The sequence below is a fragment of the Gobio gobio genome (genome assembly GCF_949357685.1).
Source record: "Gobio gobio genome assembly, chromosome: 12".
NCBI lineage: Eukaryota > Metazoa > Chordata > Actinopteri > Cypriniformes > Gobionidae > Gobio > Gobio gobio.
Genome location: NC_137105.1, coordinates 46646534 through 46658401, shown reverse-complemented (window position 1 = coordinate 46658401; position 11868 = coordinate 46646534). Strand labels below are relative to the sequence as shown.

Below are 11868 nucleotides of genomic sequence, written 5' to 3'. Positions count from 1 at the left end.
GATTTTCTGGATTTTTTTTTTAGATTCAGTCATTCAGTTGAAGTGTACCTATGATAAAAATTACAGACCTCTGTAATGCTTTGTAAGTGGGCAAACCTGCAAAATCGGCAGTGTATTAAATACTTGTTCTCCCCACTGTATATAATATGCATAAACACGTGTGTGTGTGTGTGTGTGTGTGTGTGTGTGTGTGTGTGTGTGTGTGTGTGTGTGTGTGTCATTGGTCTCTTACTTTGTATATGCAGCTGTCTTGTTAACAATAATAAAAAATATATAATTGAAAGGAAAATATCAAATTAAAAGCTAATTACTTCTATAAGCTAAACATTACTATAAGTGTAGGCCTATATAAATAACACTGCAGTGAGTTAAACTCAAGGACCGGATCGAACAAATCATTCAGTCCAGTTTTGTGACCTGCCTCTACTGAAAAGATCCAACTCAAAAGAATGATTTTCTCACAAATCAGACATTACTTCCGTCATAAACACGCCAATAAGAGGTCAAAATATTCAGTGAATAATGACTTCCAATAATGATTTCAGAAGTATTATAGTGCCTTGCAGGAGCTTAACAGTTTTTGACAATTTTTTCTCTCTATCTCTCTCTCTCTCTCTTCACCTGCACGTGTAGCATGTGTGAGAGTGTGGGTGAAAGTGTAGGTCCTGTGTGCAGTGTGTTCTCAGGGGGGAAGTGTTACCTGTCCTGTAGGTAACCTGAGCTGTTGTTAATATCTGTGTGGTGTCTGTGTTGTGAATGGCGGTTATCCTGCTCCCCGAGGCTCTGCTGGGGAAGCAGCAATTGACGTAATCAAAGCATTTGGCTTGAACTGCTACGTTGGCTGGCCTCTGAGTTTACGTCTTTGTGCCTCTGTCGGGGCTTGCCTCGCACTTTAGCAAGCCAATATTGGGATGTCATTTGGCACCTTGTTACACTGCAGCGACCGCAAAGTCAATTAATCTTCTCCGAAATGAGTCATCAAGTGTTGCCGACTGTCGTGCATTCGACTGGTTCAGGGGCCCTGTTTTGATTTTACACCAGTCCTTACTGTTATGACTCATCCCTTTCGGCAGCTTTGCGGGATTTGACATGTCGTCTGATATTGCACTGCACCTCTGCGAACTTCAACCAGAACAATAAAACCACTTATTTAGCAATTTTCATGCAACTGTTCAAGCAGTTCTTCCTAAACTAATGATCTTTTCTAAGATATAAAACATTTCCTATCCCAGTGGTGTCCAATCCTTCTCCTGGGAGGCCACTGTCCTGCAGAGTTTAGCCTCAACCATATTTAAATCTCTCTGGACCAACCGAACAATATCTTTAGTATCCCTTACGAAAAATAACTATACTTCAAGTTCATTTTATGAAGTAATGTTTAAGTATATTTGAATGTAGTAAGTACATTAATATCAATGTACTAGTAGTAAACTTGTAAGTGTACTATTTCAATACTGCTTGGGACTAAATTGGCCCATTTTTTTTGCATATAAAAATATACTTGTAAGTGTACTATAAGTGTACCAGTAGCAAACTTAGTAGTTCACAACTACGTTTCTTATTTGTACTGCATCTGTACTACAAGTGAACTTCTAAATATACTAGTAGTTTAATATTTTAATAATTGTAGTACATTTTGTAGTTTGTGAAAGTAAACTACTAGTTTAGTAGTTTTATACTGCAAGTATACTTGTAAGTTTTCTTTAAGTGAACATAACATCAGCACTTTAAGTATACTGTACTATGTTCCTACACTGAACAAAAAGATAAACGCAACACTTTAGTTTTTGCCCCCATTTTTAATGAGCTGAACTCAAAGATCTAAGACTTTTTCTATGTACACAAAAGGCCTATTTCTCTCAAATATTGTTCACAAATCTGTCTAAATCTGTGTTAGTGAGCACTTCTCCTTTGCCGAGATAATCTATCCACCTCACAGGTGTGGCATATTAAGATGCTGATTAGACAGCATGATTATTGCACAGGTGTGCCTTAGGCTGGCCAATAAAAGGCCACTCTAGAACGTGCAGTTTTATCACACAGCACAATGCCACAGATGTCGCAAGTTTTGAGGGAGCGTGCAATTGGTATGCTGACTGCAGGAATGTCCACCAGAGCTGTTGCCCGTGAATTGAATGTTCATATCTCTACCATAAGCCGTCTCCAAAGGCGTTTCAGAGAATTTGGCAGTACATCCAATCGGCCTCACAACCGCAGACCACGTGTAACCACACCAGCCCAGGACCTCCACATCCAGCATCTTCACCTCCAAGATCGTCTGAGGCCAGCCACCTGGACAGCTGCTGCAACAATCGGTTTGCATAACCAAATAATTTCTGCACAAACTGTCAGAAACCGTCTCATGGAAGCTCATCTGCATGCTCGTCGTCCTCATCTGGATCTCGACCTGACTGCAGTTCGTCATCGTAACCGACTTGAGTGGGCAAATGCTCACATTCGATGGCGTCTGGCACTTTGGAGAGGTGTTCTCTTCACGGATGAATCCCGGTTTTCACTGTACAGGGCAGATGGCAGACAGTGTGTATGGCATCGTGTGGGCGAGCGGTTTGCTCACGTTTGTCAATGTTGTGGATCGAGTGGCCCATGTTGGTTATGAACAACGTGTTCGTGCATTTTATTGATGGCATTTTGAATGCTCAGAGATACCGTGATGAGATCCTGAGGCCCATTGTTGTGTCATTCATCCACGACCATCACCTCATGTTGCAGCGTGAAAATGCACGGCCCCATGTTGCAAGGATCTGTACACAATTTCTGGAAGCTGAAAATATCCCAGTTCTTGCATGGCCAGCATACTCACCGGACATGTCACCCATTGAGCATGTTTGGGATGCTCTGGATCGGCGTATACAACATATCCAGCAACTTCACACAGCCATTGAAGAGGAGTGGACCAACATTCCACAATCAACAACCTGATCAACTCTATACGAAGGAGATGTGTTGCACTGCGCAAGGCAAATGGTGGTCACACCAGATACTGACTGGTTTTCGGACCCCTCCGGACTCCCGCCCAATACAGTAAAACTACACATTTTAGAGTGGTCTTTTATTGGCCAGCCTAAGGCACACTTGTGCAATAATCATGCTGTCTAATCAGCATCTTGATATGCCACACCTGTGAGATGGAAAGATTATCTCGGCAAAGGAGAAGTGCTCACTAACACAGATTTAGACAGATTTGTGAACAATATTTGAGAGAAATAGGCCTTTTGTGAACATATAAAGTCTTAGATCTTTGAGTTCAGCTCATGAAAAATGGGGGCAAAAACAAAAGTGTTTCGTTTATAATTTTGTTCTGTGTATTTAGTGTTACATCTGGGGATGTATTTTTGCGGTGTGTGTCTTTCTTTCTTTTCTCTTTCTTCTCTTGTTCTTAGGTCTCCGCCCTAATTGGACGTATGAGGACGTGCCTGCTGATTCGCCATCTGAGGCCCCGCGTCTTTTTAAATATCCGGAAGATGAAGAGACGAGAGAGAGAGAGCAGGCTTGTCGGTTGCGTTGCTGTGTTCGTTCTGTGAATTAGTAGCCTCATTATTGAACTATTCTGTTTTTAGAACTGTTGTATACGTTCCCTGTTGTTTAAAACCTTCGTTCCTTACTCTGTTGTTTTATGTTCACAACCCTTCATTTGTTTTCATGGGACGGCAAGTGTGCCACTACTTTTGATCCTTCATTGTACTACTTATTATTACCGTGTCTCTTGCTTTAGAGGCTGTAGGGATTGGGTGCCAGTTTTCTTTATTGTTAATTTCGTTTTCTCCTGTTTTTGGTCAGGCAGGGAGGCAGGGAAGCTGTTGTTGTTTGTTTGTTTATTTTGTCTCTCTTTTAGGTTATTTAGAGATTCTGGGTTTAGTTAGTGCTAAGTTTTGTTTATTATTTTGGCGTTACCCAATCCTGAAGTTATTACCACCCATTTTCTAAAAAGAAAAAGAATGAATGAATAAATAATGCTGTTTAAAGTTTGATTTTACATTTGCGTAAGCAAACGTCTATCGCTTGTTTCTTTTTCTTCGCCTGTGTTTAGATCCGGAGATTCTGTACTAGAACATGTGTAACATATTCAAAATTGAACAGATCTGTTTTCTTCACAAATCAATATTTTCAAACAGTATACGTTTATAAAACATAATTTAAAACTATGTAGAAAAGGTATTTAATAAGCTACTACTCAATCAAAAGATTTAACACAACTACAAGCCAAGTACACTTAGAATACTTGATTATACTTTTAAGTATATCTCGATCAAAAGATTACAAGTATGGTCCAGATATACTTAGACTTTTCTGTCAGAATAAGTATAAAGTATAATTAAGTGCAATTTGAAGCATATTTCTGAGAGGGACATGAAAGTATACTTTCTTATTTTTTAATTTAAAAGAAGTACACTAATAGCACACTTGAATAAACTTCTTTTTCGTAAGGTATTTGAAACGTCCCAGCAGGTTTTTTACGGATGGTACAATTCCATAAAAATAAGATAAACAGCATAAGTATTTGTATAAGTATAAATTAATTTTGAAAATATATTCAAATAAAACCGATATTTTAAATTGCATATGTATATGTATGTATGAAGATGTGCTTTCTATATAAACATGCATACATGCGTGTCAGTACTTGTCCGCTGTTTTGCTCAAGGAGGATTAGAGAAATTCATTCTCCATTTGACTCTTAAATATGACAATGTGCTGAAGAGGTAATTGCGGAGGGAAGATTTGGTGCTTTTTGTTTGTTAAGCTATGGGGGCACTTTCTCTCACTTGTAGGTTAGATAGTGAAATAAAAGGTCCCGTCCAAACTGCAAAGTCTACGTTATCTCGCCTGCTCTCCCTCTCTATCTACCTGTCTGTTTGTCCAGAGCGATGGTGGGAATCAAACGTCCCATGACTTTGATGGTCTGCCTTAAATCAGTCAGTCAGTCAATCGGGGAAGACAGGGAAAGGTCACCAAGTGCAGGAATGCTTCTTGAACTCCTCGGCACTTTCGTATGTGTACATTTAGTCCTTGTGCAACAGCCAACACCATAAATGATTGAAGTGCTCTGATGCTTCAATAAAAAGGACAAATGTGAATGTTTTATATCTATATTAGCTGATTACGTTTCAATTATTTTGCCAGGGAATCATTACAAAAACTTTAATATTATTAAATTAAGAGCACTAGACGATGTTCTTAAGGTGGAAGAAAAAGGTAACTTTTACTATAAGTACACTAGAAGTAGCTATATTCAGCTTGTTTGCTTATTTAATAACTTTCTGTTTATGTTCAAAATCCAGCGACTACTCCACCATTTCGTGTATATGCTTAACTCTGCATTGTGGCAGGGAGCCCTGAATTATAAAATAAGAAAAACAAATGAACCGTCTGTGGCGGCTAGATAATTCATAATTACATGCATGCTCCCTAAGGGACGGATTCTACATCAGAAATGAGAATATTTTCAGCCGAAGCTCTCTTGTACAAACATAAGTAGGATGGTTTGGCACAAAGCATGCTGGAATTGTGTGCAAGTATAAGCTGCTGATGCACAAAGTCATCTCGGCTCTCTTGGGTGTTTAAAACAATCAATAGAGCTTATTGCTATCATTATTATTGCATTAATAGTAACTATTATTTGTGTTTTTGAGGCATGTTTCTTTATACCAGTCTTTTGTATGTTGGTTTAAAACTTTTCATATTTTCATATTTTTTTTAGTACAAATAAGTAAACACAATAAAATCAAATCCGCCATAAATTCAGTCAGAAGTCATAGATTTGAACTGAAAGGTTGAACTTCACAGGACAGAAGCATTTTTTATGAATGTCAGGGCGGGGCAAGTTGTCACATTTGCTTTTAATGTATTATTTGCATTGCTTGTTACTTTATTTATTTATGAAAGACAATAAAAGTGGACATATTCTATTGCTTTTTTTGTAAATTACAATTTAAGGAAAGGGGTGTCAAAACTGTACCTTTAGGGGTACAACAGCTTGTCACTGGGGCAGTCCCTTAAAATGACTTATTTGTACCTTTTTTAACACAAACAAGTTCGATGGTCTAATATGCACCTTTTAGGCGTAAAAAAGGTACAAAGATGTCCTTTTAAGGGGACTGCCCCAGTGACAAGCTGTTGTACCACTAAATGTAATTTTGACACCCTTTTCTCATATGTGCCTATTGACTTTCAAAAATAAACTGAATATTCACTTGTAAAGAAAATTCTAATAAAAATGAAAACATTGAATAAAAGTAAAACAAATAAAAACATAAAATAACAATGATTTAATACTAATATGATATTACAACAAGCAAACTCACAACATAGTAGAAAGTAATGGCCAAAAGCAACTTCACCATTTATTCAAATGATTAAAATGTTATTTTGTAAGCATATTGCAGTGCTTGGAGTCAATTGTTTTAATTATCATAACGTAATGAACGTAGTGCTAAATTGTATTGACATTTTTTTTTTTTTGCCAGGCTGTCATTCGAAGAAACTATGAACACATGCCAAAACAAGAGTGAACCAATGAAATATTAATATCTAATTATGTTTAATGTATGCTTTTTCCTGTGAGCGTTATGTTTTTCTGTGCAGTTTTTGCTAAGTAAAATGAAAACTGTAGCTGTAGTTTTCTATTTTTTATTACCAAATAACCAAGTGTAATTTTGCTTCTCCCTCATATTTAAAATATATAAACAAAAATATATAAATGATTTTCCTCATATTTTGATGGCTACATTAAAAACTAATCCGCTCCAAGTTTTGGCTTCTACTGTATGTATGTATGTGCCTATAAATGGACTTTCAAAAATTAACCTACAATGAGAAATATTCAATTATAAATTTGTATGCAAAAAATAAAGCAAATAAAACTTTAACCTCCTAAGATCCAGGAAAACAAAGTCTTTTGAATGTAGTTATTTTTCATGTCATTACATTATCTAGAGCAATTTTATTAAATGTATTATGTTTTATTCATAGATATTATGCTATGTCCTCGTAAGTCAGGGATGTCCAAACTCGGTCCTGGCACTGTCCTGCAGAGTTTAGACTTGTCTCAACACACCTGCTAGAAGTGTCTATATAAGACCTTGATTGGCTGGTTCAGATGTTTTTAATTGGGTTGGATCAGGATTGGACACCTTTGTCGTAAGTGGCGTAACCTTGTCGTAACCAGGACTCAGTTGTTTAAAAAAAACAACATGAAATGACATGTATAGGCAAAAACAACTTAATTTTTTTCATTCAACAATCAATTTTCAGGTTTCAGAATTATTTTTATGTAACATTGATATAATTTATTTCCCTATTCACTTGTTGTTGTCTCCTAAACTGCCTGATATGCAGTCCCGGCGTCCTCTACAGCAGGGGTTTTCAAACTGGGGTCCGGGGACCCCCAGGGGAAGGTTCTAAGGTGTCCCCAGAAAATTTCAGAGAATAAAAAGACAAAGCAAAAATAGATAAAGTCTACCGAATATTCTAACGGTTTCATTTCTAAATGTGTCTCTCCTTTCTTGCCGTATACATTCCAGAATTGTATATGTTTGCTTTGTATCTTTAGTGAGTTTTTCTCACTATAGTCCCCTTTATCTCGCTCACTTGGGTTGTTTTCTTAACGCAGTATAAGCTGCTTGCATACATTTATTGTGAAAGTTGCTTATACAAATACTTTTTAATTTAAAATATAATCTTTGGGTTTATACATCCAACATTAATAGCCAATTTAAGTTGGGAAACAATATGTTGTATTTATAATGTCACACTTACTATTTATCTACAGTTTAAATGTTTTTTTCGTACATAAAAAAGGATGGATTTTAGGAAGGGGGTCCCTCATAAAAGTTCATCATATTTGGGGGTCCTTGGCGTCATAAAGTTTGAAAACCCCTACTCTACAGTGGACATTTATGAAATCAATGCCCTGTTTCATAACAGAAAGTCATATTTTTATTAGAAACCACATTTTCCTGAGATGTTGATTTATAACAAACAATTTGAAAATGAGTCCGGTTTTAATGATAATTACAAAGCATTATCATATTTCCAAAAGAGTGCTAGATTTGATCCTTCAGTCATTTTTAAAGACCAAGGAGAAGTTGTCCTGGTGAAACCTCAAAACAAGTGGCGTCTCTGAAAAGCCCTGAATGTGCTCTTTACAGGATTTAAAACTGTGGCATGTATGCTGTCAGAGAAATTCACTCAAATCTAATGTCCTGGTACGAGGACAGTGGCACCCAGGAGGATACAACAACTAATTTGAGGTTATTTTTTGGATTTGACAAACTATTACAAAAAGCAAAACCACAATAGCAGCCTAGTTCAAAGCCCAGTCAGTTTCAATCTGTATGGAAGTCTTTCAAGACGTGTGTCCCGTCCTCTTTTAGGATCAGCCTGTCCTCGCGAAACTGGCTTCGGAACACACGTCGCCTTTCCCCGCAACTCTAATTCGCGAACCGCGGCTGCGCACATATTTGGAGTAAGGTGCCTTGCCACTGGAGGCAGCAACGCAATGCGCAGCGCGCTATGTTGTGAATGAGGGATGGGGTGACGTCAGTGCGCGAATGTCAACAATGTAGCGATTGAGAGTAGGCGTTCCATTCGAGTGTAACAAACAGAGCAGACGGAGCCGCACGCTGCACAGATCCCCACACACACATTCACTTGCATACACACATTTTTTGATATACACTTTTACAACCATAAACCGTGCTTTCTTTCTCAAAAAGAGAAAAATAAATATTGTGCAACGCAAAACGTGATCTCCCTGCAGCCCGGGGACTTTAGGAGTCTGCAAGGAAGTCATCATGTGAGAAAGAAAATATTTGCTAAACGGACAAAAGGGCTGCATCACAAGGAGAAAAAAAAACTAGACTCAAGGTGAGTTGCATGATTATTATTCTTATTTTTCTCGAGAAGCTCCTGTTACATGTGGTTCATCGGAGCGCCAAACTTGTGTTTTTGAGTGGGCTATTTCACAGGCACTTCAGGCTTTGTTTCACGATATACAGGCGAATATCACAGAAAGGGAAAAGGCTAAACCGCATGCCTGCCAGGGTTTACTTCAGCTGAAAACACACTCCCTGTTAAACGTAATGTTACCACATCCTGTTGTGCAGCAGTGACAATAGTTTGAGTGTGTTTGCTAGTAGTGGGATGCGATCCCGGGGGGAGGAGGGGTCAGGCATGGCTTGTTTTCGCTTAAAGAAAGAAGTTGTCACTCGGCCTTGACCGATCATAACAACGACCCCCGGTGTAGATTCCCGCCTCCTTTCCTTCCTAATGAATGGAGTTGAGCGTTAAAGTGTTTTATCCAACCGCGCAACGGTTAATATTACTAACGTAATTATTTGTTTGTGTTGGTGTTTCTTTTAGTCATGCATGAGCGGAGAGAGAGATAGCATGCGCTGCATATCAGCTCTGTTTCAAACAGCAACCGGGATATAAAAAAATCCTCGGCTGGTTGGAAAATGTGCTTACTGCAGTGGGTTGTGAAAACGGGAAGCAAGCTGTCTTTGTTCTGCGCGGCACATCTCTGATGTAAACCACAGCCATTGCATTACACCCCCCGATTAATCCCCATAAAATCAGCAGAATATTTGCTGTGTAAGGGACGGCGAGCCTTATTTGGTTCAGCAGCCAATGCAAACGTCTCGACTACCATTTAAAGGAACCGTTTTCCGCGCGCGCGCGCACGCTGGAATGCTGGATCTCCGGTCTTCCCTCAACGATGATGAATAAACTCAACGAACTTCCCTCAGTGATGATGAATAAACTCCGCGAACTTCCTTCAATGGTGCAGGTGTTTCGCATTAGCGCGTGTGACTAATTTAATGGACACCGGCAAAGGTGGATACATAATACGCGCGAGCGCGCATTCGGGAATTCTTCTGCTTTTGTAGAAAAATATCGGACTGGATGTGTGGATTTGGTCAAGTTGTTTAATTTTTAAATTCCCGCTAAACCCCACACATGGACACTTAATACTATCAATATTAATACTACAAATATATTAACCGAAATGATGATTTTGTGCTGGGATTCCTGGAAAACATATATAGGCTATTACAACTCTTTTTTTTCTTCTTCTTTTGGACGGGATTCCCAACACAGTTCACTTAATGAATGAATTACCCAGTTAGTGAGTTGACAAGCGTCTGAATGAATCAATGTAATGAGGGCATCTGAAATGAGGTGATGCAGCAATTTAAGCCGCGCGTGCATTCCTTTGTCTGCGGCGCTATTGAACCATTCAGGATATTATCCTTTGCCCACGGACTCGATTGTCCATCTATTTTTCCTGCATTGGTTTCGAATGTTAAATTAATTTCACATCGCCCTAATAGCCTATTCATGCTTTCTTTTAACACTTGTCCCTTTCATACACGTGCCCCCTCCCCCTTCTATAAGCCTTCAAGGTAGACTGTAGCAAACCAACAAAACACGCGTTATTGTCTCATTTGAAATGAATATGATTTTCGGTTTGTAAATCGATTTGAATGTATAGAGACACGTGCATAATCTCGTGTTGCAGATATGACGCCATTGTTGTTTTTTTTACAGTGTCATGTGTTCAAGCTCACTGTCCCTCCTGATTGAGATCACAGATAGATATATTTGCCATCAGAAGATGCCTTAAAGGGATAGTTCTTTCTAATAATGAGCATTCTGTCATCATTTACTCCAATTATTCCAACTTTCTTCCTTCCTTTGAACACAAAAGAACGATGGCCTCAGTCATTGCATCTTTTTGCATCATACACAGAAAGTGAATGGTGACTAAGGCTGTCATTCTGCCTAACATCTCCTTTTGTGTTCCACGGAAGGAAGTCCTGCGGGTTTTGATTATGAGTAAATGATGCAAACCTAATCTTAATAAATGTAACAAATATTTGTGTTGTGCTATAGATCTGGTGTAAGGTCATTTACCTGGATTCTTTTTTTCACAAATACAAATATTTGTGCTATTTAAAAAAAAATGTTAGATTCCACAGACCCTTAAATAATCATCTTTGTGCCAGGGACCCCCATCCTAAAATTTAAAAAGCAACTAATATATTTTAATGTATAAAGACCCAATTTATACTGTGATATATACTTATTTTTTTGTGTACTAATAATACTGTACTGTTAGATGTATTATTTATTTATTTAATTTATTTAAATACATGTATTATTATTTTAATATATTTTAATTATTTATTTATTTGAATCCAGTTTAAATGTATTTATTAACTCTCTTAAAATATAAAGTTTTTTCCCCCTAAACTTTTCCACAGATCCAAAAGCACTCCCTCATAGTCCTCGGACCCAGATGTGTTATTTATTTAATTTGGTAATTAATCCATTTATCATTTAAATCTATTTATTATTATTCTGCACTGTACAAAAGTCTGTAAAAATAGGGCACAATGTACACTCTAAAAAAACGCTGGGTTAAAAATAACCCAAGTTGGGTTGAAAATGGACTAAGCCAGCAATTGGGTTGTTTTAACCGAGCGGTTGGGTTAAATGTTTGTTTAAAACAACCCAATCGCTGGGTTAGTCCTTTTTCAACCCAACTTGGGTTATTTTTAACCCAGCATTTTTTAGAGTGTACTGTATAAATATGAAGGAATTCTGCGTATTGTTGTTGTTGTTTTTTACAGGTGTTTTACCTGTATTTTGAATTACACATTGCATTAGTTTATGTTTTAAGGGTTAACAGAAATTTCCGTAAAATTACTGGATAATGTCCTGGCAGAACATTTTCCGTTTTAATTTTTTACTGTGTGGTTTGTTTTAGTTATCTTTTCATTATTTATTTATTTGAATCAATTAAAATTTCATTTATTTACTATTTTCTTACACTTATTTTCCCCC

The 11868-nt window shown here is 37.6% G+C and overlaps 1 protein-coding gene across 1 annotated transcript in view; it reads left to right on the top strand.

The window, feature by feature from the left end:
- The first annotated feature begins 8603 nt into the window (after positions 1–8603).
- Positions 8604–11868, top strand: part of bach2b (BTB and CNC homology 1, basic leucine zipper transcription factor 2b) — a 152078-nt gene continuing 148813 nt past the window's right edge. The window contains exon 1 of the mRNA XM_079830606.1: positions 8604–8886. The gene's annotated coding sequence lies outside the window, so the exon portion shown is untranslated. The remainder of the gene's footprint in view (positions 8887–11868) is intronic.